This window comes from Mastomys coucha, unplaced genomic scaffold (assembly GCF_008632895.1).
Source record: "Mastomys coucha isolate ucsf_1 unplaced genomic scaffold, UCSF_Mcou_1 pScaffold7, whole genome shotgun sequence".
NCBI lineage: Eukaryota > Metazoa > Chordata > Mammalia > Rodentia > Muridae > Mastomys > Mastomys coucha.
This window is the reverse complement of record NW_022196913.1, coordinates 36,194,519-36,219,717: the sequence shown is the minus strand read 5'-3', so window position 1 is coordinate 36,219,717 and position 25,199 is coordinate 36,194,519. Positions and strand designations below refer to the sequence as shown.

The 25,199-nt window shown below is 38.7% G+C and overlaps 1 protein-coding gene and 1 pseudogene across 1 annotated transcript in view; both read left to right on the top strand.

Annotated features, from left to right (window-relative positions):
- Gmds (GDP-mannose 4,6-dehydratase) overlaps positions 1-25,199 on the top strand; it is a 567,052-nt gene that overhangs the window by 337,025 nt on the left and 204,828 nt on the right. The window lies entirely within an intron of this gene.
- LOC116081426 lies at positions 11,151-14,647 on the top strand (annotated as a pseudogene).

Sequence of the window (25,199 nt, the reverse complement as noted above, 5' to 3'; positions counted from 1 at the left end):
ACACACAAATCATCATTCTTATAACTTTGAAATGACTTACATCATAAATAAGTCTTTTAAGAAGAACACATTTTCTAGTTTTACACACTGAAATAATTTCTGCCACCAAATTTTCCTGGGTGTGAAGTTTTACAACTGAGATATTAATCCTTGAAAAGAGGGTTTTTATAATGGAAATGCTGACACAACCTTAGCGGCCCTACTCCAAATGGCATCGTAATATTATTCCTCTCTTGACCATGTCCATGCTCTAAGAACAGAGGTGGCATTGTCTGCCTCTGAATAGTGCTAAAGGACTGAGGTGGAGAAAAATTTTGGCACTGATATCAGAGTAGGGGAAATAACTTTAAAAAAAAATACACCTTGCATGCATGACTCATTCATTCAACTCAAGGGATTTTTTTTAAAAGGAATAAGTAGGTTTGCTCCACATGGTATTTATATGTTTTACCACCTATGCGTAAATCAAGCTGATAATAATGCCACTTAGGTACATGGTTCAAATTAACCAAATTTGAACTGCTTTAAGCCTATTATCAGTCATGAGTATTCTGTTTAGTAAACTAATCACTATTTTGTTCAGTCACTTAGTCTCTGAAATTTGGGTAAGTTCCATAGCTCTAAACGGGTAATCTGGAAAGGTTGAAATCATGTTTTCTGTCCTGTTCCAAATAAAAGTGCATGAAATCTCTCTCTCTCTCTCTCTCTCTCTCTCTCTCTCTCTCTCTCTCTCTCTCTCTCTCTCTCTCTCTCTCTCTCACACACACACACACACACACACACACACAAACATCACATAGTCTGGTGCCAAGCTTTTACAAAAAGGCCCCGCCGGTCTTTGGGTCTTTGTGTTTGTCATCTCAGGTACTTTGCAGTTTCCTAGTCACACTTCATAGGAGGAATGAAAGTGAAAGGGATTTTCACAGAGCACCTATATTTCTCCTCCCTTTCAATGAAACCAATTCTCTAATTGATAACCAGACTCAATTTCTCACTGCCCTTCTCCATTCCTAGCAACAAGGAAACTACAACTAGCAGGGAAGCTAGGTAAAAATAAAAGATACAGTACTAAATTATCAAAGCCAGAACAATGCAGAAGGAGCTTTAGGAATCTAAGTGCTAATGTGGAGGATGGTGTGGAGCCCAGTGTTTGGGTGCCAGGAAGGGAAGAAGGATGGAGGTAGGAATGGGGAAGGAGAGCAGGACAGAGGGAGGCTGTCTGGCTGTATCTTTTTTTCTTTAATAATTTTATGTGTGTGGCTGTTTCATCTGCTTTAAGTCTATGCAGGACATGTGTGCAGTGCCAACAGAGGCCAGAAGAAGGCATTGGATTTCCTGGAACTGGATTTATGGGTGGTTATAAGCTGATGTGAGTGCTGACATTGTAATCTGGGTCCTCTGGAAGAGCAGCGGGTGCTCATAACTCCTAAGTCATCTTCCAATCCTGAAAACTATACCCTGTAGTAAAAGGAAAAGCTTGTAGAAAATTAGTGAAATACTTCTTTTAAATTGGTTTGCTGTCTGGCATAGGCCAGAAAGTGTTTCACTATGTAGGATGTATAAAGTTTCCTGTACATCTTGACCCTGAGGGACATAGCTCAGTTGGTACAGAACTTGCCCAGCATGTACGAGGCACCACATTTAATCCCATGCCTCTTCATGTTAACTAGCTATACTGACCTGTAATCCCTAAATCAGAAGTTCAAGTCATGTTCCACTGAGGCTAGTCTTATCCTTTTGAGATGCTGCCTTTAAAACAAAACAAAGTAAACAAACAAAACAAACAACATCTCCCCTCCCCCAATCCTTGAGTTTAGTCCTTATCAAAAAAGCCTCTTATTGTTGTAACAAAAGCGTTCTAAGGATCTTGACTGAAAGGAAACACTGGGAAGTTTGTATTTGTGCCTAAATTCTCAGATGCACACTATATACTTGCATTGACCTATTCAAATGAGATTTTATAAGCTCTTGAAACTTCAGCTTCCAGAGAAGTACAGGATAAGAAATATAGACATGTAACTTTGAGTTCTATCTCCTTCTTGAGCTGTGGTATCAATTAATTATAAGGGAAAGATGCATATAGCCCAGAGCAAAGTAAAAAGGTGCTAGCCAAAAAAGGTGCCCCATCTCTGGTGCCCTTGAAATGAACTGTTGATTTAGGATTTGTTACTTGCTGTGCTGCCTTTGGGTTAGAAACTGCCCAGGCTGAAGGACTTGTGTGGCTGGAGGTGTGGGGTCTGTTCAGTAGCCTGTTGTTTGCTCATTTGAAAGCATGACTCTCCCCAAATAAGAAGGTATTATGGACATAAAAGAATTTCATGTTCTATGAACTCTGCTTCCTAGTTAGAGGATTTCTTCTTGTTTTCTTTTCAATGGGGTGGTGTGGGGGAGGGCAGTGAGAGGTAGGGAGCTGGTTCAGGAATCCTAAAGGTTAGTTGAGGGCTTCGTGCACAGTAAGCAAACACTCTGCCCTTGAGTTACTCCCCTTGACCAGCATTACTCACCTTTTCAGTTCTTTAAAACAAGAAAAAATAAAATAAAAGGAAAAACCAGAAATGCTATTTCATGTTGAAATGGTATCGGAAAAATCTAAAACTTTTTCCTTGTAATAAAAGACCTGTTCTCTCATATTCACAGCTGTCCACATTGATAGTGAGAGGTCAGAAGACAGCATTAAGTACAATTAATCATTCAGCCTTCTTACTGTTTAGAATGGACATGGGAGTTTACAAAATATCTTAACAAAATATCTTTCTTATGTTGCATTTCTTTCCTTAATTTTTTTTCTGTTTTTCTGACGTGTAAGAAAGAAAGAGTGATTGATGGGACATCCTTGTCCACAATTCTTCCAATAGATCTCGCAAAGTCCTAACCCTTGTGCAGCCACTGGATAGAGCATTTGCTGTTGTTTATAGTGTGTTATCCCTGGGATTGGCTTTCCATGTAATAAAGCACTAACAATCTCGTCAAGTAGGATCAACTTGGGTGTTCTGCGGTTTGCATGGTGGTGGTTCTACCTAATTCCCACAGCAGAGAGGGGAGTGCTAGAGAGCATCGCATCATGGAGAACAAAAGTCAGCGGGTTGCCAGCTGAGCAAGCCCGCCCTGCGCACAGGTCTGGGTAACAGCAATATTTCTCAAAGGGAGGGCCGTGACACCAGAAGGGTTGGTCTTAGGAAGCAGTTGCAGGTCTGGATCCAATAATGTATCATTGACTGCGTCTGGAATAGATCGCTGGATAAATTGAGTGAACTCTTACCCTGCTGGGAGCTTTCTGCTGTGTGCTCTGTGCTTATTAGCCTCCTAGCCCTCATTTGACCTTGTTCACTTTTTGAATTAATGCATCTCCAATTCCCTAATCTAGCCTTAAAAAAAAAAAAAAAATCTCATGTTTCTTTGTTTCCACCCAGTTGAGGAAATAGCTGAGGAGTTTTCAACTGTTTACCCAGAGGCAAAATTAACAGGTGCATTCAGGGTTATTGTAAAGCTCATCAAATACCCTGAAATCCTGGCCCATTTCCAGTTTTGATAAACAAGCCAGCATTGTAAATTAATTGAAAACTTTTAAAGATAAAAGGTAGTATTTGGTGGCTGAGATAAAGTTTTACCATGCACAGGCAGAGCTTCGTGGCCACAGGTATTTTGACACTTATGTCCATGGTAATGAGTTTGTAATGAACACAACTAGGGTAATAGACACTGTCTGGGAACATTCTTATATCCGATAGCAGCTTGGCACAAGAAGAACTATTCAGAAGGCTGCCATCTGCTTGCTTCCAGCCCATGCCTCTATTTGGAAGTAGTCCCCAGGAGGCCCAGGACCTACAAGAAGGGGAACAGCACAGGGAGGAAGAGGATGATTCTGACATTCCAAACAGGAACACAGAGGGTCACATATGGGGAAACAAATGGTGTCTTATATGCAGGCAAAAATCTTTGGGCACAAAAGCCCTTTAATGCTTAACTTCCTTCTTATGAAAAATGAACTCATATTTTGCAAAGAACACCTACTTTTCTGAGCAATTCTAGCTCTATGAAAAGATTTTAAAAAGTTCTTTGTTAGACAGACAGAAAAGATTGCAAAACCTTGTTGTAATAATCTCAATATGTGGTTTATATAATATAGCAAACAACTTCTATCTCATCTATTGTTTATCTTCATATAATAGGGTAATTCTTGTAGTATAGTCTATAGAATGAGCAGAAAAGATTAGGAAAATCAAGTTCAAGGGAAAATAGCAACAATAATTCTAGGGTTGATATTTTCAATGGCTGCTTTATTCTATTTAACTTGAGACATTTACTGAAGGTTCAGAATGGAGTTACAAATAAGGAGATGTCATGTAATTCTGTCAACAAATTTCTGAGTCTAGAGAATAGAAGAAATAATAATATTGTTTCATCCTTTACCCTGTGTTAGCTCCAATATGAAAGGTTGACATAGACATGATATCATTAAATTGTTTCATATGTTGTCTGCACAGTGACAAGCATAGCTTGGAGTTGTATGACCATAAAACCATATAGCCCATATACTTAACATGGGTCATATTCCTTTATGAGCAGCAAGGTTTGAATTAGAAGATTTATTTTCTGAAATTCACCATTTTTTCATCTGTTTACTAAATACTAAGAATCAAACAGAGGACCTTCAGTGTGCCTGATAGCAATTGTTCACTGAGTATTTCCTTAATAATTCAGTAAAAATGTAAGCAGATCATATGAATAAAGAGCAATGCTTTGCCCTAACATAAAAATCTAGGCCAAGAACATGGCTGGATACACAGTAAAGCAAGAGAACTAGAGCACTTTCTTAAACTGCATAGATAGTAGTCGGTATCAGGAGCAGCACATAAGTTACCAAAGTCAGAGTAACATGCTTCCCAACGTAGAACTGATGGGAAGAGGCAGAGAGAGCAGGAGGGCTGTAAACAGACAGTGCAAGATGGAATTCACCTTCAAGCCTCATGGCTGGGAGCAGTCACTATGAATGGTGAAGTGGGAAGAGATACTGGTGCTTGATTCTGAGAGTTGAAGCAGTGGTGAAAAGTCCACATGTCACTCGGCAGACATCAAGGAGCCGTGAAGATTAGTCATTGACATGACTTGCAGCATACTTCAAGAATCTTAAACCAGCAGCAGTGCCAGAACTGCCCCCCAACCCCACATCCTTCCACCTCTCAGCCTTGGGGCTCATTTCAATGGCACTTCCTTAGAGAAGCTTTCCCAGCACAAGATGTGGTAGGTAGTGCCTTCTCTGTCTATTGCTATATGTTTATGTCTCTTCAATAAGTCTTGTCTCACAGTTTTCTTCTTCTAAGAGATTGACCTTCTCATACAACTGTGTACTCTTGGAACAGGATCCACATCTGTCCAAACCGCAAGCAGCACAAACTTGAAGCTCAGCCTGAGTAGACAGAGGTGTTGCATAAAATATATCAAGTAATTATTAGTGCAGGGCAAAAGGCATACATTGATATTGGCTCTAGGATTGGAAGCTATCCTTACAAGAGGCACGTGGTACATTTGGAATATTCTTGTCTAAGAAATACACAGGTTAACATATGTTCACTATAAAAGAGGTCATGTTCTGTACTGGATATACTGAGGTTAGTGGTTGGTGTGTTGATTGGGATTATGTGGAGAGAGATAATAAGGGCGGAAAATGTGGGAAAGGATTTAGAATGTGAGAGTTACCTAAAGTAATGTTGTTTAAAACCACAAGATAGATGCTAGCGAAGTTCCTCAGTGGTTAACTACATGTATTCTTACAGAAGGTCACAGTATCCACACCAGGTGGCTAACAACAGCCTGTAACTCTAGCTCTAGAAGGATTCAATACCTCTGACCTCCATGGACACCTGTACTGCTGTGCACATACCCACACATATATAAAATTAAAATAATAAAAATTTAAACCGCCAGGTGATGGTGGCACGCGCCTTTAATCCCAGCACTTGGGAGGCAGAGGCAGGTGAATTTCTGAGTTCGAGGCCAGCCTGGTCTCCAGAGTGAGTTCTAAGTGCCTCCTAAGTGAAGGGATTAAAGCTGTGTGCCACCATGTCCAGCACAAGTTGTATTTTTTATTCACCAGTGAAATAAAAGTTTGTAGTCAAGAATTTTAAAGTATGCAGAGAACCTCTGCTTCCTAAACCATTCCCCCATTACTTTTAACTTAGCTTGCCTCTCTTTTCTCTACAAAGACAAATGTTCAAAATTTTAAAATAAGTTATGTCTTGTTTTACTCTGGTACAGTTGTTGTCTTTCTTTTCCTTGGATTTGAGAATTATGTGACATTATAAATCATGGTGTTTGGAATATACTCTGATTGTCCATCTTCTGTTATCAAGGAAAACATGGGCAGTGACTTTTCCACTGAATTTATAGTTCTTGCTGTCATGAATATCTATACACTCATACTGAAGATAAAGCTTATTAACAGAGTAAAAAACAAAGTTGCTTAAGATAATTGAAGACTGTGTCTAGCAAGCTGATACCACAGCTCCCTGCAGATTATGTACACATGACATTCTCTCCTCTTCTCCCTTTCCTGAAAGAATCAGAAATGATTCTATGAAACAACAAGAATCTTAGCCAGGTTGACTTTAGTCAGCAAACCATTTGCATTGGAGAGAGCTCCTATACAGCCAAGTCTGTGGTACTATAGCTTTCCCTCCCAGATCATTCATTCTAACCTAGAAATCCACATAGCTGTGGCTGGGTTGGCAACTGTCTCTGTTGACCTACTGGAAGCTAGCATCTCCTGTAACTTGGAGGATCCCCTTGGGTATGGGATCCTTATGACATCTCTTCCACTAGTCAGGCAGACCTCCACCATACAAGACGATTAGCTATTTTGTTAAACCCCATCCATTGTGAGCCTCTGTATCTGTACTGCAGCCTTAGAAAAGCAAAGCTTAGGATACCCTTAGAAGTTAGGGTATATTTAGCTTCCTTCAAGTATAAGAACATATTAAGTCCAGAACTTTGACCTTAATTTTGTGTGTGTGTGTGTGTGTGTGTGTGTGTGTGTGTATCACATATACATATATACATAAGTATATACATATACACATATACGTTTATGTCTTTATATGACACCTGGAGTTGGACTTGTTCTTCTTATTGGCTGACCTAGAGCTACGTAGGACCCAGGATGTCTCTTTTTTCTCTATTTGCAGTGTTGTCCTTGTTGTGACTACAGTCCAGCTGGCAGGAACAGTGAGAATCATACTCTTCTTCTAAAGATCAGGATGATCTGGCCTGGATTTCCTCCACAGTCCCTACAAACCTGTTCTTCAGTGTCTCTGGCTAGAGATGGGTCACTTACTACTTAGAGGAATGGGGTTGTGCCCATGTTCCTAGAGTAGAGCTGTGAGCAGTCCCTGAGAGGCCTTAGGATAAGAATGAACCTGTGTTTTCTCTTAGAAAGGAGGTAGAATATACTCAGACCACCTTAACATTGACCACAAAAGACTTCTGAGAGGAAGTTTGTAGCCACCTTTTCAAAAATAGGAGTAGGAAAGGAAGCAACCTTAAACGTATTGTACAGAAAGTTCCAAAGTTTGAAATAAAAAGTTCCTTAGAATAGAAAAGTAAGTATGTGCTGTAGAAAATGGTTAGAATGGCTGATAAGCCTGAGAAAAGGGGCCTGTGTATGTCACACCTAAATGTGAACACCACTCCTGAGAGTATCTAGACCAGATAGGAGGAAGTTCCTGAATTAGCACAATGGAAAATGGAGGAAGTGGCATTTACAACAATCTTGTTAGGTAGCTGCAGGACTTCCTGGGCAATGGGATAAGAGCTAGGGTGGAGAAGAGGCAAATGATAGGTTAGAATAGTCCTCAGGCCAATGAAAGTACCTGAGTCAGGTTTTATCTCAGGCTTCTCTCCCTTTCTCTGTACCTTATGCAGGTACATACTTCTGTACCTGCATGGTCATGGAGAGAAAATTCTGTAGTAATGGCATTCCAGAGAAAGCAGGGACCCATAACCAAAATATTAAACTTTAATTTACTTTCTTGTAGCTTTGCCCTTCATTGTCCATGGCAATATGTTTAATAACTGATTGAACTTGTTTGGAGATGTAAAAAGCAGCTCATTAAAAAAATATGATCTGGTGATTTTTAGTTAAAATACTAATATTACTTGTAATCCCTGTAACTGATTTTTAAGTAAGAATCAGTATTTTCAGTAACCTCAGCATTTGGTTATCAGCTACTCTTAGTTTTTGGGTTCCCCACTAAGTTTTGTTTTCAGTTAGAATTTTAAAGAAAGCATACTATATTTTCCAGTATTGTGTTTCTTAAAATGACTGAAATATACTTGGTCAGCCTCCTGCCAGCATGAGGTTCACCTTTGAACTAAGGCCAGGCAAGGAATGCCTTGAAATATTTCAGGATGTTCTGAAAGCAAGGGATTATAGGAGAGCGAATCCCATTTCTTTTTAGCATTTTGAACACATTAGCACTTCCCAGAGACAAGTGCTGTGACTTAACAGCCTTGTCTTTTTACTGCGCAGGATCTTTTCCCATCACTGAGACCTCACTTACTAACACATGAAAAGAATCCCAGAGATTTTTAAATGGATCCTTGTTGAATTTCTGATATCCAAATCTTGTGCACTGTTTTCCAGTGTTTCTTTCTTGAGGAAACATGAAAGAAATTTGATTCATAAATTTAGTCCATGCTAGTTCATTGAACTATCCATGCACTCGTTGGGATGATACAGTAGTCCACCACACCAAAGAATAACTGGCAGCCACATCCAGTCTCTTAGTGTTTTTTGTTTGTTTGTTTGTTTGTTTGTTTGTTTGTTTTTTATTGCTATGATGAAACATCACAACCAAAAGCAACTTGGAGAGGAGTTTATTACAACTCTCAGGGCATACTCCATCACTGAAGGAAGTCAGGGCAGGAATTCACAGCAGGAATCTGGAGGCAGGAACTAAAGCAGAAGCCATAGAGGAATGATACTTACTGACTGGAGCTGTGGCTCACTCAGGCTGCTCTCCCATTTATCCCTTACCACCTGCAGGGGTGGCACAAACCAAAATGGCTGGGCCTTCCCTTGTCAATCACTAATTTAGAAAACAACCCAGGGGCTTGCCTCTAGACCAGTCCTGTGGTAGCATTTTCCCATTTAAGATTCCCTCTTCCCAAATATGTCTAGGTTTATGTCAAATTGACAAAAAGCAACCAGCACATTTAGGAAGCACCAGACAGCTACTGAAATATTTTACCCAACCCGAATAATTCACTGAGGTCCAGTCACGACCACACATATTGCCACTAGTTTACAGGTTTCTGTTTTCTTTTTAAAAACTAGTTGACTCATGTGCAGGTTTTGACTCCCTCCAAGAAGTGGGTTTCTGGATCAACTGACCATCGGCACCTAGAACCTATTTTTGTGTATTCTTGGTGGAAGTGCCACTGACCCAGTTGAGTTTTAAAATATCGAAAGACTACCATCTGGCTTCAATTTAGCTGTGAACCCACATTTAGTAGTGCACTGCCTCCTCCTCTTCTTCCTTTCCTTGCACCAGGTTGAGGCTATAGAGGGTTTTTGGGATATAGGCTTCTGTTTTTTCTGGCTCTATTTCTCTCACTTCTTTCTACTTGCAAAAACCTAATTGACATTTCTTGTTGGTGTTTTTTTGCCATTTTAAAGCTGTTTTATGGCTCCTGTGCTTATTTCATACCTATTTAAAATGTTAATTTTGAAATTATCTAGAGCAATAATAGTATTTATAATACAAGTAATGATCTAGGGTGATTTCCATGCCTAGCTACACTTCATCAAAACAGCAGCCAGCATCCATTTATCCTTTAAACTGTATATTTCTAATTAGGGCCTTTCCCTTCCCACCTCCCTTTGTTTTAATTAAAAAAATCATTCTAGAATTCTAGCATGTAAAGCAGACTTACTTTATGTATAGATATTGTAGGAGTTTGACAAGAGGATAGAAATAAACAGTTCTTTCCTGAAATTGTTTTTAATGGGGCATCCTGATTTGTGGAAAAACTCTAGGCAATTTAAAAAACTATGCCTCCCAAACAAGAAAAAAATAATTTCAGTTTTCCAAAAGCGTCCTTCCATGTTGGAATGGCATAGGTTCAGAGGCTTCCCACCGGGCTCACTGGGCTTCCCAGAGGCCCCACAGCAACAAACCTGCCCCACCCTTCCTGTGCTGGAGGCTCCTCATGTGTCCCTTACAGCTAGCCCCTTCTTCCACAGGTGGCATGTGGACAGCCAGCAGTGCTTTCAGCTTTGCCTCATGGAGCTCCTTGGGGAACAACAGGATTTTATGTCCAGTTCCAGCATTAGTCAGAACAGTGCATATGACTTGGAGTTGACCAGAGTGGTCAGAATGATGGATCTGGGATATACTTGAAGGGATAATTGTACACAACCATTTTAAAAGCTGGTAAATATTTAAGGGTCAGGGGTTAAATGTTAAAGCCACCGCACTCAGGCTCAGCTCCATAAAGTATCAAGAATGACTGCTAATTAAATACAGGGTATATTTCACCAAAGGGAAATAAATTTGACAGCTTACAACCAATACTGGATTACCACCTTATAGAGGTTAGGGATCATGTAGGTGGTTCTCAGTGTTTAACCCAGTACTAATCGAAAGGATGATTGCTTACAGTTACAGATTACCAGTTAAGTCTTGTAAGCCAAAAGTAAGTATTACCAAAAGGCATATATATCCAGGTTCCCTGGCTCACTTTTTGTTTAAAAATAAATGTTTTGTGGCTGTTACAGACCAAATTTCAGAAACAAATGTAGTCCAAGGATGTACCCACTTTTTTTTCCTTGAACTGAAAATGCAGTAATTAATAATATGGAGCCATAGCCAAGTTTATTTTTAAATGGATTAGACTTCCAAACCAGTACAGCAACTTGATGTAGCAGAAACATAGCTTTAAAACGATCTAAGCATGTCTTTCCTAGTCACACACTGTGTCATTATATGTAGGTACTGCAGCATTTATGTAGGCTCAGCATTCCTAGAGGGATATGTAATTTGGACGCTCCTTTGAATGCCCCACCTCAGGGAAGAAGCCATGATGAGATATACCTTATGAGCACTAAGTAAACAGAGTAATTGTAGTATTTTAATAGCTATGTTTACATGCAGATCTTGAGATTATTGCTGCATTAGGTGATTTATGGAGCTATATTAAATAAATCATACTTGGAATGCTGTTCCAAAGGATGAGTCACCAAAGGCTGTCCGTACCCCCTTCCTCTTTCCTGGGGAGAGAAAGAGGAGGAAAGAAGCCCTTACTCCCTCCCCCAGCTTTAATGCAGAAATGATCCTGTGTAAATGAGCATCTCAGCTGCTTTTGATACTTTATTTCTTTAAAGAAAACGTGTCAAGCCCTGATTTTCACAGAGGTAAATTTATGGGGAAGGGGGTGGTTGAACTAATTGCTGCATAATCATTACTTGAGGTATTCACTATATCAATTAAGTTGTTAGAAATAATTTCAATAATGCTAGTGTTTGAAAGAACTATATGGCAAATAGGATTCCCCTTAATTAAACTTTTAAACTCAGAACTGTATGTAAGTCTGGAGCCAACTACTCTGTTTCAAGTCTGACTATCTGTGCTCACTTAGCTGTAAGGGGATTTTTTTTTAAATATGTCTGGCTCTAAGTAATTAGTTTGCAAATTTGTAACATGAGATGTTGGAGGAGCCTTGCTGGAAAGGAGAGCAGAGCTTCCTCCCTTTTCATTTTATTACCTTTTTCCTGCATGTAGAGGCTTCTTGCAAGACTAAACATTCCTGCTAAGTTCATTGGTGGGAGGTTTGCACATAATACCTCCAGACTGACACCTGCCCCTCACTCACCCTAACTCCCTCTTTGCATTGTTCGTGTATATCAGTCCCCTCAGAAAATTGTGGGGCAACTGAGCCTGGGGCTCTCAGCCCTCCTATCTGCTCTTTGTGAGGCCTGAATGTCCTCTGAACACTGCATCCCTAGTTGCAGGTCCTGTGTAGAGTTGTGGAAAATGCAGAGCTCCTGTGTACATGCATTCTAGGCCTCTCCCCATCACTGGGGAAGGAACTCTTGGCCAAGAAGGCTTCATTAGCCTGAAAAGACTGAGTTCAGCCTTAGCTTTAACTCTTTGACTCCGCTGCAGTAATCCACTGATGGGGTCTGAGTATCTGCTGTCAAAAGCTGAAGTCCTTCCCTACTGAGAATTTCCTCATATCTTTCTCTACCAGACAGAGGTTAATCCTGATGCATTCCTGTCTTTAGAAAAGCCAGGTTTGTGTCCAAGGATTCCCACACTGGTTTTCATTTTGAGTAATACTATTAAACAAATAAACAGATTAAGAAGCTGAAGCGTTGCACTGTTCTGGAATCTGAATCTTGAATAAAATGCAATATTTGGAGTTTTCCATTTTGCATTTATCTAATTGTATGGTAACAGAATGCTGTGGAGAACTAGATACTGCCCTTCCATTATAAAAGGTCTTTTCCTACCCCTACTTTAAATAGACAAATATAATAAGCATTTGATGATCTTCTGTTTTCCAGGTTTCACTTAATCTGAACATGTGGTGAGCCTAAATAAACAAAATGTCTTCTCCCTAAGGTGTACTATTTCTACACATTTTACTGTTATTTAAATTTTATTTTTAAAAGACCTAAAATATCACAGTAGAACATTCTGAACGTTGAACCTGTTATGAGCATAATTGCAAGAGTTAGAGGAAATTGAACAAATAAAATATGAAGACCTTCACTTCCTCTATAAGAATTTTTGGGCTTTTCTCAAAACTTTCTCTATTGTAAACTTAAGACAAAGCCTTATCAGCGAGCAGCATAGCGTTGCAGCTGCATCCCATTAAATCCTCTGTCAAGCTATCCTTCCTCATTACCTTCCTCCTGACAGCTCTTGGTCTGCACAGAAAATGTAACTTTGTGATAGAGATTTATGTAATTCAGGTGTCCTCAATTCTGAAGGAGAGCTTGGCTTAGAAGGATGAGGGATTTGCAGGAGACCAGAAAATTTTGTAAAAAGCAAAGGGGAATTCTATAAAGACTTGAGTGGAAAAGCAAAAATCAATGGGACCAGTTCATCAAATACTTTCACCCAGCCTCCCTTCGACAGGCAACTTTGAAAATGAGACTGTTCCTCTGCAAACTGAAATAACTAGTTGACGGCATTTCTGCTGCATTTCTGCTTAAAGACAGGCCACAACAGCACTTCCCGAGTATTTTGCAAATTCAGTGAAACTCTAAAATCCTTTACCTAGTAATATAATAGAAATACTGTACTGTACTGTAATAGAAATAATAGATACCTAGTCAGAACTGCAGATAAGAATTAAAAAGAAGGAGCAACGTGGAGGCCTCCCAGTTTAGTGACACAGGCAGCAGTGGTTAAGTTGAAGATGATATAGCACACATTGACCTCAGGCAAGCACTTCTTAGGCCTCTACTGCCCTTTATATGTGAAATCAGAGTCCAGGCTTAAACATTGTTTTCAATATAACAAAACCACTGTGAAAAAAGATTTGAATGTATTGAGCCTGATAAGACATTGAAATTGTTTTTTTCAGATACGTGTAAAAAAAAAATTGAAAAGCCCTGGCCTTACGTTGGTAGCATCATATTTCTGGATATAATACATTTTACTGGCAATTGCTACTTTAAAGGATTGCAACAATCAAAGGCAAATTTATTAAAATTTTATTCCTGAGGCTTCATCATTTACTATTCATATATTTCTGCACTAACCTGTAATTATTACTTAAATAAGAAATACTTTTTACTTCTAAAAATTTATAAAAATAGGTCATCTAGGGCTGCCGAGTCATGCCGGGTTGGTGGAGCTCGCTGCGGGCGCTGCGACGCTTGTGGGTGGCCTGTTCGGCTCTTCCTGTCTGCTTCAGTGCACCACTGCAGCTCCAGCCTCGGGTCTGACAGTATGGCTTCAGCTTTGGAGGAGTTGCAGAAAGACCTAGAAGAGGTCAAAGTATTGCTGGAGAGTCCACTAGGAAAAGACTGCGTGATGCTCTTACAAGTGAAAAATCCAAGATTGAGACAGAACTCAAGAACAAGATGCAACAGAAGTCACAGAAGAAACCAGAACTTGATAATGAAAAGCCAGCTGCTGTGGTTTCTCCTCTTACAACAGGATACACTGTGAAAATCAGTAATTATGGATGGGATCAGTCAGATAAGTTTGTAAAAATCTACATTACCTTAAGTGGAGTTCATCAGGTTCCCACTGAGAATGTGCAGGTACATTTCACAGAGAGGTCATTTGATCTTTTGGTAAAAAACTTCAATGGCAAGAATTACTCCATGATTGTGAACAATTTTTTGAAACCTATCTCTGTGGAAAACAGTTCAAAAAAAGTCAAGACTGACACAGTTATTATTCTGTGTAGAAAGAAATAGGAAAACACACGATGGGACTACTTAACTCAGGTGGAAATAGAATGCAAAGAGAAAGAAAAACCTTCCTATGACACTTAGGCAGATCCTAGTGAGGGATTAATGATTGTTCTAAAGAAAATTTATGAAGATGGAGACGATGACATGAAGCGAGCCATTAATAAAGCATCAGTGGAGTCCAGAGAGAAGTAAGCCAGAGAAGACACAGAATTTTGAGGCTTTTAAAAGTTCTTATGGGAACATGAGTGCTCAACTTTCCAGTAAGGGGATGTTGTTGAACTGCACTTATTTGTTCATGTGGATATGGAATTTTGACAGATAACTATTTACATGGCCTTTTAAGTAAAGACATCATCAGATTCTCCATTTCTTACTGGAGAATTTGATTTAAATAAATAAGCTTATTAAACTTTTTCCTTCATTAGCACCCCAGACATTTTGTTTCAGAAAAGGCTATATGGCATTCTTACTGAAATGTAAAAAGCAAGTCTTGCATAATGAAAATGTTACATCACAGATTTTTGTTCTGGCTGGGATATAGGAAACAGAAATATTTGCCTATCTGTAACTGACATTAGGTCCCAGTAATGTAAAAAATAAAGCAAAATTTTTGCATAAAAAATAGGTCATCTAGACTTAACAGATACAAGCCCATTTAGTAATGCAAATGTGAATATTAGGAGGCTTTTTTACTAGCTCACAGTATCATAACTTGGGCTATTTGTGATTATTGCTGCTGCTCTTTGTTTGTTTGTTCATTTACATATTAAGAGAGGATCTTACCTGTAGCTCAGGCTGGCTTGAAACTCATTATATGTAACCAGATTGGCATAGAATTCATGGTAGTCTTTTTGCCTCAGCCTTCTAAGTGCTGTGATTGCAGGCATGAATTACCATGTTTTCCTGACCTATCCCCATATTTCAACTTTGTTTCACATTATTTCCTATAAAAACAAGGCAAAATTTTACATACCCACTCCCCAAAAGTTAGGGGTTTCCTTCTACTGCTCCAAGAATGGAAAATGGAGAACATTGCCCTGGGATTGTCCTTACCTCAGCCATTAGCCATCGCTGCCCCATTCCAGGCCATCTGTCCCTTTGTGTTCTTTATCTGGCTGACTCTTCATGTTCTCCAGCTAGTGTAGACTCATGTCCTCAAAAAGACACTGTGACAGACTCTTCATCTAGCACCACTGCCCTGGTTGTTAGCCCAAGTGAACACTTAACCCTGGTCTGATATCCCCACCCCTCCCCTCACTTTCTCTCTCAGTCCTCCTGTTAAGTAAAATATACATGTGTTTAGTCAGTATGGTAGAGGATGTCTTTGGCACTCAAGAGGTGTATAGAGGCAAGCAGAACTCTACAAGTTCCAGACCAGCCTGGTCTATATGGTCTATATATAGAATTCTAGGTCAGCCAGAGTCACAGGTCAAGACCCTGTCTCAAAATAAAATAATGAATAGATAGATAGAAAGATAGATAGATAATACATCTATACATACATACTTTTATCTCAAGAGTTTTGGAAGCCATTACCTCTTGCAAAGGTGTGTGTTATCTTATACATTCAGAGCAGACCTATGTAGGGGGGTCTTTGTATGAAACCGAGGACTGAAGAGATTAATAGGAGTTGCCAGAAAAATACAAGCAGCAAGTAGCAAGTTCTGTATTTGAATTCAGTACTTCTAACTAAAATCTCTGATATCTTAAACAGCTTAGAAATGTTTTTATAGCTTACTGCAGGATATCTGAACTTAAGCAGCTTTTATTTGGACCCTCAAGGTATTACTGCTTATAAAACATTGAAACCTCTTAGGGGATAGTGGTGGTTACTATCTTACCACCTCTACGTAGTACAGAGAGGACTGCTAAAAGCTACTTGTTAGAAAATATAAAAGTTCAAAACAGGGTGCAGCAGTGTTTGTGATAAAGATAGATGACAAACTTAGAGTCCCATAAAGCTAAACATAGGCTGTACAGCTGCAGGACAGAATCATAAATTTAAAAGATTCAAGATTTAAAAATTCAAGGCCTTTTCCTCAGTTTTGCTGTCCCCCCGCCTTTTTTAGCCAAAGGGAGAGGCCATCCCCATCAATAGAAAGCTAATGTCTAAATTCAACAGTTTAAATGATGACATATTTATGATGTGGTTTCTTACAACTGTCAAAATGTAAAAGGATATTCATGAAACAAACTCCTTTCAGAGATGATAAACTGAAGTGGCAAGGTTGGAATAGTATGCAGATTTTGTGGTGCCAAACAGGGAGTAAAACGAGAATTAAACTGTGACTGCTTGGTTACAGAAGGAAAAGATGCTAATTAGGGGAGATTTCAAGGACATGCCTTGTTAATTTTTGAAGTTTTAACGATATGAATGCATCATCTGGCTTTTAAAAAGTAGTTGCTTAGGAGTTATTGAGTGTGATATAACTTAATTAGTTGCTCTTCAATAGGTTTACTTTAAGAATAGTGTTCTATGTTCATATTGAAAGTATACTATTGCCTAAACCTAAACCAAATCTTATAAAAGCACAGCAAATGAAGGGTTTTGTTGTGTTTTGTTCCATAATGAAAGAGGGAGTTGCTGCCTCTCACATAGATGTCATTACTAAAAAGAGATGGATCCCAAATGGAGCCATTGGACAGAAGATGTATCATGGTATCTGTGACACTCTGTAACCCCTGGCACCCTGGGACCTAAGAGCAATTGCTCTGAAGCACGGCATTGTAGGTCTGCTTCTGCTCTGCCAGATGGAAATTAGTACCTTAAAATAGCACAGCCTGTCTACTTGGAGCATTTTAAATAGCATCTCTTTTACATTTAAGTGCTTTATAGCTTCAGTAGTCCCTTAATGAAACCTTGTACAATATCTTGAAATTTTGTGCTAATTGATGAAATCCCTACAAGGTAGTTCAATTTCAAACTATATCAAACATTTTGACCTTTAATTCTATACCTTTCCTGATTTCCATTTTAACCCCCCCCCCACACACACACACACACACGTACACATTGAGGGCAAACTGTTGTGCTGTATGGCCTGGAACTTACTATGTAGACTGGTTAGCCTTGAATTCAGAGATTGTGATGCCTCTGTCTCAGTGTTGGGGTCAAAGGTATGCACCAGTAAGCCCAGCTTCAGCCACTGTATTTTAAAATACTAATCCTTCATAAGTTTTCTAAATTAAATTAATTAAAATTTATTTATTTATATATTGTAAATTTTTGCCAAGATTTAAGCTCTGCCTTATTGAATCAGTTGTTGGTATGCAGACATCTTTCTTTATGAATGAATAGGAGGGATAATGGGATTGTTCTCAAGATTTGGGAGAATGTATGCATTGTGATTTTCAGGGCAACACATTTCCTGCCCAGAGACTGACTAGAAATAGAGAAAAGCTCACCCATGGCCTCAAATTTTACTATGTTTACTTAAGTTACAATTAATTTCTGCATCCATAGATTATCTTACCCTAGAATTGTGAGTTTTTTCACTTCACTACCCTTTCATCTGATGAAAATTATTTTTTAAACAACCGTAGTTATAGCTTTAAACTTTGCTGGAAGAATTAGGCCATCCAAAATACGTGAGGTATATAAAGTTTTGTTTTCTGCACAAAGATTTTTTTTTCATGAGTCTAGACATTTCTTTCTTGAGTAATTTGCCATTTAATTACATTGTGTTATGTTCTCTCAGGAAGGGGAGGGGAAGGGAAAGACAAAAAAAACAAAACAAAACAAAGAAGAAAGTTTTTTTAAGGTGCAGGACATTCAGGATTTAGATTTCACCTTATAAACTTTTATTACAGTGTCCTCCTCCCTTCTCTGTGCCATGAAATAGTGAATCACTCCTGCTGGTCTCCAAGGACAGATGCTGTTCTCATGTTTTATCCTGACACCTCAGAGATGAACTTTCCATATGAAGGAAGGGAGGAAATTTTATGTATTCAGTGTTATTCTGGGCCCTCCCCTTTTCTAGGAGTCTCCTATGCATAGAGTTTGGGTAGTGAATCCCAGTAGGTGGTGACATTTGATCAATTCCCTGCTGATTAATGTGCCTGAGGGTGTATGCCACCCTTTGCCCCCTTCTAGTGTGTTGACTATTTAAAAAAAAAAGTGGCTTTCATAGGCTCTGCTGTCCAGCAGGCTGGGCACAGGGCCAGCGGCGCCAGCAATTTTCCGTCCTTTGTATGAGTGATCAGAGGCCAACCCCAAAGCAACTGACAGTGGTTGCACTCAGCACTGCTAATGATCTTCAGTAGCAGAAGACTTCCTTCCTCTTGAAGCCTGAATGTTCTGCTAGGGAAATGTGTGATTTGGAAAGTTGCCACAGAGACAGTCTGATAAAGTTCATTGTATGCTTCACACCTCCAGATCTATAGCAGGCCAAGCTCTGCTCAAAGAGAGAGAATGAAAAGTTCACTTTTAAGTAAAAGACTTTCTGTAAATGTGTTTTCTGAAATGTAGTATGCTCCCATGCTTCACAAACACCTCAAATGTTCACATCCAAGCCAACCATCAGACACCAGATGATATTTAGGCCCTGCTAGTCTTTATTTTCGCCTTTTCCCTTTTGCTCTTTCATCCTGAGCATGCAGTTAGCAACCTAGTGTTGCTGTGTAGTAATGCCTATTCATTACCATTCCACAAGTGGCTGCTGCTCTGCTTCTCCTTAAGACTGAAAAAGACAAGATGAAACTCAGCGGAACCTCTCTCATTTAGTTCTAGCCCAGCTGTGTAAGTACTAGTCATCATTCATTTATCAAGATTCCCAGCTTCCTGTTAGTTCATTTGTTGTAGGACAGATCAGCTGTGACCAAGAAGAAATCATGCCCTAGAATCATTTTTAAAAATTCACGAAGAGATAGAGATGAAGCAGGTTAAAGTTGCTACAATTACCCGAAAGCCTTTTGCACTGACCACATAGATCCTAGGGTATACAAGAATTAGTCTGTCATAGACAGAACGTGTGGCTTTGCAGTGTACTGCCATGCCCTGGTCATTTTTACACCAAGGAGTCCTCAGCAGGCTAGAATAAAGGACGGTCTTTTGCTACCTTGAGTGGCATGACATTCTGTAAAGATGGGATTTAGCTTATTAAGTGGTGTTTGCCCTAAATGCTGCCTCTGGGACTTTTCCATCTCCCATAATCCTTTAGCTGAGTACTTCATAATCATACCAAGCACACTGACATTAAAACTAGCCTCTGTTTGGAATTCCACAGCTCTTAATGCCAACTGTACTAGGAGGAATTATTATTTGAGTCCTCATTTTTCCAGAGAGGCTTAAGAAATGACCCATTGTTATGCAGAACAGTAATTGTCCAAGGCCAAGACTTTCATGATAGTACCACCCAATCAAGGGAAAAAAGGACTCAGCCAATGACTTATCCTTTGGTTCCAGAGGTATAACATAAAGAAACGTGTTCATGCTGGGGCATCAAGCTCATCATCAGGAGCCTAGTGTGGCCAGTGGAATGATTTAGAGGAAGAAATCCATTAACTTCTTTTAATCCTATAATGATGATAGCCTATCAGGATATAATTTACAAATGGCCTCAACAGAGTAACTTCTAGGTTACTTTGGAAATATTAAACCTGCCCTACATCAGAAAAATAAAGCAACAGGATTCTGTTTGTGTGTGTGGAGTTGCCTTTGAGGAACAACTTAAACCAATGAGAGTACCCTGTCATTTTCTAGATTTGAAGGAAGAGGAGGTTCTTTTTCTGAAGTACTTGTGAAAATTACCTTATATTAGTGCAAGCCAGGTATATTATCAATTGCCACAGCACTTCAGCATTCCTTATCTCTGAGATGTCCTGGTACTTAATTCTATATCAATGTCAGACAATATTATTATCTGGCTAATAATTGTCAGGTACGGATTCTGAAAAGATGACAAGTATGTTTTATATTGCTCTCTGTCTTAGGCAAAGATGACTATATCAAAGAGTTTCTGTTAGCTGGTTGTTATTTTCTCAACAAGAAAATTTTTTAGTTTTCTTTTGTTGGGAAATACCAATTTCTTATTTTTTTTTCCTACCCATCTCTTCTTTCTCAGTCCTAATCATATAATGATTCCCTATTGTATGCCAGGCATTGCAATTGATTATAATCAGAGTGATTGAATATGTGGACACATAACTAAGTGGACACATTTCCACATGTTTGGTGCAGTGGTTTTGAATGTGGTGCGATGTATTCAGATATCCTTGTTATTATTAATGGGGAGAGTCACTTAACATATAAAGGGTAGAGACCACTAAAGCATCCAAAATGCATAAGGTGAAGACTAAGGATATCAGTGATTTGACATACAATTCCAAAGAATCAAGGTTGTAGCCATAATCTACAACAAATGCACTTAATGGAATTTGACTAGACAATGCATATTCTTCTGAATTTATAATGTTTTCAGATGGTACACATTGGCCACTTGAAGAATTTGAACACTTCATATATGTTTATTGTAACTAAATAATTGGCTCTTTAACTTTATTTTAATTAATGTAGTTTTAAATTTAAAATTAGATAGAAATTTTAAAAAAATACTAAATGGCTATCATGTTGGACAGTATTAATTCAAAGGAAAGGAGTAATAGGTAAAGCAATGAACACTGTTCCCTGGAAAATAATTCTTAACTCCAAAGGCTGAGGAGGAAGATAGAATACTACAGAAAGAAGAGGCAGAGACACAGAGGCAAACCAACCAACCTGAGTTAGAGCAGGGAAAAGTTTTCCAGAAGCAATATACAGGTTATGGTTCTTTTATAAAAGTTTTATATTTTAAGATTATAATAAAATTATATAACTTTCTCCTTCAGGGGATGATACTAATGAAGTATTAAGCTCCATGTATGTCTTTATCTAAAGTGACTTAGAATCTGATGTGACATGGTTCCCTCACTTTCCTGGAGAGAACATTCATTCATTCAATTATAAAATTAGGTTAGCCTTGAGGAAATAGTTCAATTAGTCAATTGCTTGCCACACTAATATGAAAACATGAATTTGATCCCCAGAACCTACTTAAAAGTGCAGGCATAGTGAGTGGCACATGCTGGCTTCCTAGCATCTGGATGAGGACCAATGGATCCTTGAATCTCACTGGCCAGCTAACATAGCCAATTCAGTCAGTTACAGTCTAGAGAGTGACCCTCTCTCAAAGCAAATCCAAAGACCCACCAGGGTAGATAGATAGTTCTTGAGAAATTATATCCAAGTTTGTCCTCTGATTTCAACATGTATATGCAACCACATACATATGGACACATACACACACACACATACACACATGGAAAATGGAATGAACAGGCAACATTGGTAAGTGATCTACTCATGATGTATTTTCAACATTGTTATATAGACATTTAAAATCACATAAGTGTACATACATATACATGGTTATATATAGTCCTTGAGAAATAGGTATACTATACTTTTTTTCATTTTTTATTTTTTGAAGCAGTTTCTCCCTAGTTCTCTGTTGTCACCTGTTACCACCATTTGTCCCCTGGAGTTACCTGCAGGTTTTGCAGGACTGTATCTTCTAAAGCCATCTAAGTTATTTGATAAACGCTAGTTTTAAACTTACCCTTGTATAGAATGGAATTTTGGAGTCTTTGTTCTATAGCATAAACTGTCTTGTGTAACATTGATTTGGTTACTGTCTTAGTCAGGGTTTCTATTCCTGCACAAACATCATGACCAAGAAGCAAGTTGGGGAGGAAAGGGTTTATCACCAAAAGAAGTCAGGACTGGAACTCAAGCAGGTCAGGAAGCAGGAGCTGATGCAGAGGCCATGGAGGGATGTTCCTTACTGGCTTGCTTCCCCTGGCTTGCTCAGCCTGCTCTCTTATCCAAGACTTCCAGCCCAGGGATGGCACCACCCACAAGGGGCCCCAACCCCTTGATCACTAATTGAGAAAATGCTCCACAGCTGGATCTCATGGAGGCATTTCCCCAATTGAAGCTCCCTTCTCTGTGATAACTCCAGCCTGTATCAAGTTGACACACAAAACCAGCCAGTACAGATAATTTTTTTCTTCTCCCCGTTCACTGCATTTTAACCTTATCTTTAAGAGACTTTACACCATTTAGTATCAGCTTTATAAGATCTTTGTAGTTTGTACTACATCTTTTGATAAATTTCTTAGCCTCCTTTGTTACAAGTTTATGACTCACTTATACACTGGCATTTAAAATTAACATTCAGAAAGATTTTTTTTTTCCTGATGCCTAAATGCTCCATTAAAAAAATCCTGGGTATTCCAAATGAAATAATTAAAAAATATAAGAGGTCTTTTTTAATGAGATTAGGATTCCAGTTCAAGGAAGTGGGATGAACACATGCATTGGTTTCTAACTCGATAGGCTCCATTCAAAACACAGTAAAAGAATAAAAGATGTTTATACTTATAACATTAAGGAGAAGAATGGGCCAGGGATTTTGTCCATGTGTTCAAAAAAGAGCAATTCAGTCATCTTAATGGAGTAAAGAAAATGTAAGCTGTGATTTAAAACAGCAGTTTTCAAGCTTTCACACATCTTAGCAACAGTTGAGGCAGCACTGAGATTTTGTGTGCTGAGGAATTAATGACTGATACATATGGTGCTGTATGTGGGCCACATCTTGAGTGTCATAAAGGAAAAAGACGGGAGGATTGAAGATCCCAGAACACAGAGGGTAAAACCTGCATTGTGCACTCCTAAGACTAAATGATTGGTCTTGTCCATGGAGATCCTTAGGATAACAGCTGAGCCCTACTCACATTGTCAGAGTACATCCTCATACAGAGGTCTGCAGCTTGGCTTGCCCCTCTCCATAGAGAGACTCGACAGAACATAATCTTCACTACACAGAATTAGATGTTATAAAAAGCAATAATCAAGGGGCAAGAGAGAATACTCGAGTAGTAAAACATATAATTGCTAAAATAAATATTTCTACAAAAACATGAAAGCTAAAACTATGTAAAGACATAAAATAAACAAACCAAAAAAGAAACATAAGAAATTGAAGGTAAAGATAAGTGAATACAGATAAATCAAAGTAGCTCAAATTTCTCAGTAAGAGTCATGGGAGGACAACCCCCACAGACCTATGGAAGAGCCCGTGAAAGCTGATGAAGATGAGTGAAGCTAGTCCTTCCATACACTCAGCCACCAAGTATAACAGAATGGTCAGGAAGATAAACCCAGGCCATCCACAACTAAACAAGAAACAGACTAACATGGATGCTTCCTGTCACCACAACAGAATTTAATGAATTAAACAAGACCTTTAGAATTCTGAAAAACTAAAACTTTAATCACATATCTAGCCATTCTGTTGGTATAGTAAGAATGTCAGCATTAGTTTTAAGATATGCCTCTGGAAGTGTAACATACAAAAAACTCATACAAAGATGTAACATACAGGAATGGTACAGCATAGGGTCCAGGAAGAGAAACCCTAGCCTTATAGCCATTAGTGAAGGCTATATAACTTTATCATCATAGACTAGAAAACTTTCACAGAGCAATTTGAAATTTCTATAAGGCTTTGATCATCCACAATAGGACTTTAGAATTGAAAATGCCATCAAGTATTATGTTTAATATAAAGTGAGGCTGTTTTAACTGCCTTGTTTGTTTGGAGTTGAAAAATACCTATCTTTATAGTACCTGCTAGCAATTTGCTGATGATGTTTGCAATTTTAGTACGTTTCCACAGCACAGTTAAGCACTCCAGTAATCGTAGAAGCTCCCACTTGAATAGAAACAGTTTGCTAATGTAAATGCTCTACTTATGCGTAAATACGCATCCCATAGCCCCACAACAGAAGCTTTTGCCCCTCTTTCTATGGGTATTCTAAGGAGATTGCCAGTTAAACTGGTTCGTTATGCAGAATAGCTTAATAAGGCCAATTTTTAATATATTTTTCTGCTTATTTACAAATGAAGTTTTATACTACATTTGGTTTGCTACATGCTCACAAAGTTGAGAGAATGTATTTTTTAATAAAATTGATAAATGCTGTATACCCTATGAATGTGTGCTTGCAAAATTCAGAGTATATTTGAAAGATAGCATACAAGTTAAACTTCATCAAGAATATTTTCATCTAATGCCTTGTTTTGGTACATGGAAGGAAGATCCCAGGCATGTTCAATTTGCAACTTTGAAATGGTGACTGCTCTCGTGAACAGATTTACTTATTTGCAAATAAAGGATTTAGATGGTGAAAAAGAAGTTTTAAAAGCTCTTATGTGATATCTTTCCCACTCTTTACCCCTTTACCCTTTAATGACTTGTGACTCAAACAAGTGTAATTTTAGAAAAGGCAACCACATATTTTTGCAAGCACTGTGTATAAGATGCTAAAGGAAGTTTTTTATGTCATGACATATACACCGACATCTGAAATCATATCCGAGAGATGAAAAAGAGGAGAAGTCCAGGACTCCAATTCAGAACATAGAGTCAAAATGAGTGAGAATGAGTAAGTTAAAATAATAGCTTAAAAGTATTGAGTACTGTTGTGGATGGGCCTGGTGCTGTTTGCATATTGATGCCAATTCTGCTCTCCTGGGAGGGGCTGTGGACAAGGAGTGAATCATACTCAGGTGATTTCTGTTTACCAGTCACCTAATGAGTAAGTGAGACTTCTGGGTTGGAGGGGGTAAGAGAGGAAACAAGAGAGAGTTAGGTCCTTTTAGACAGGGATAGTGTGAGGACAAGATGTGATTCTGAGTGTCCTTCAAGATTCACCACTGGAGCATTTA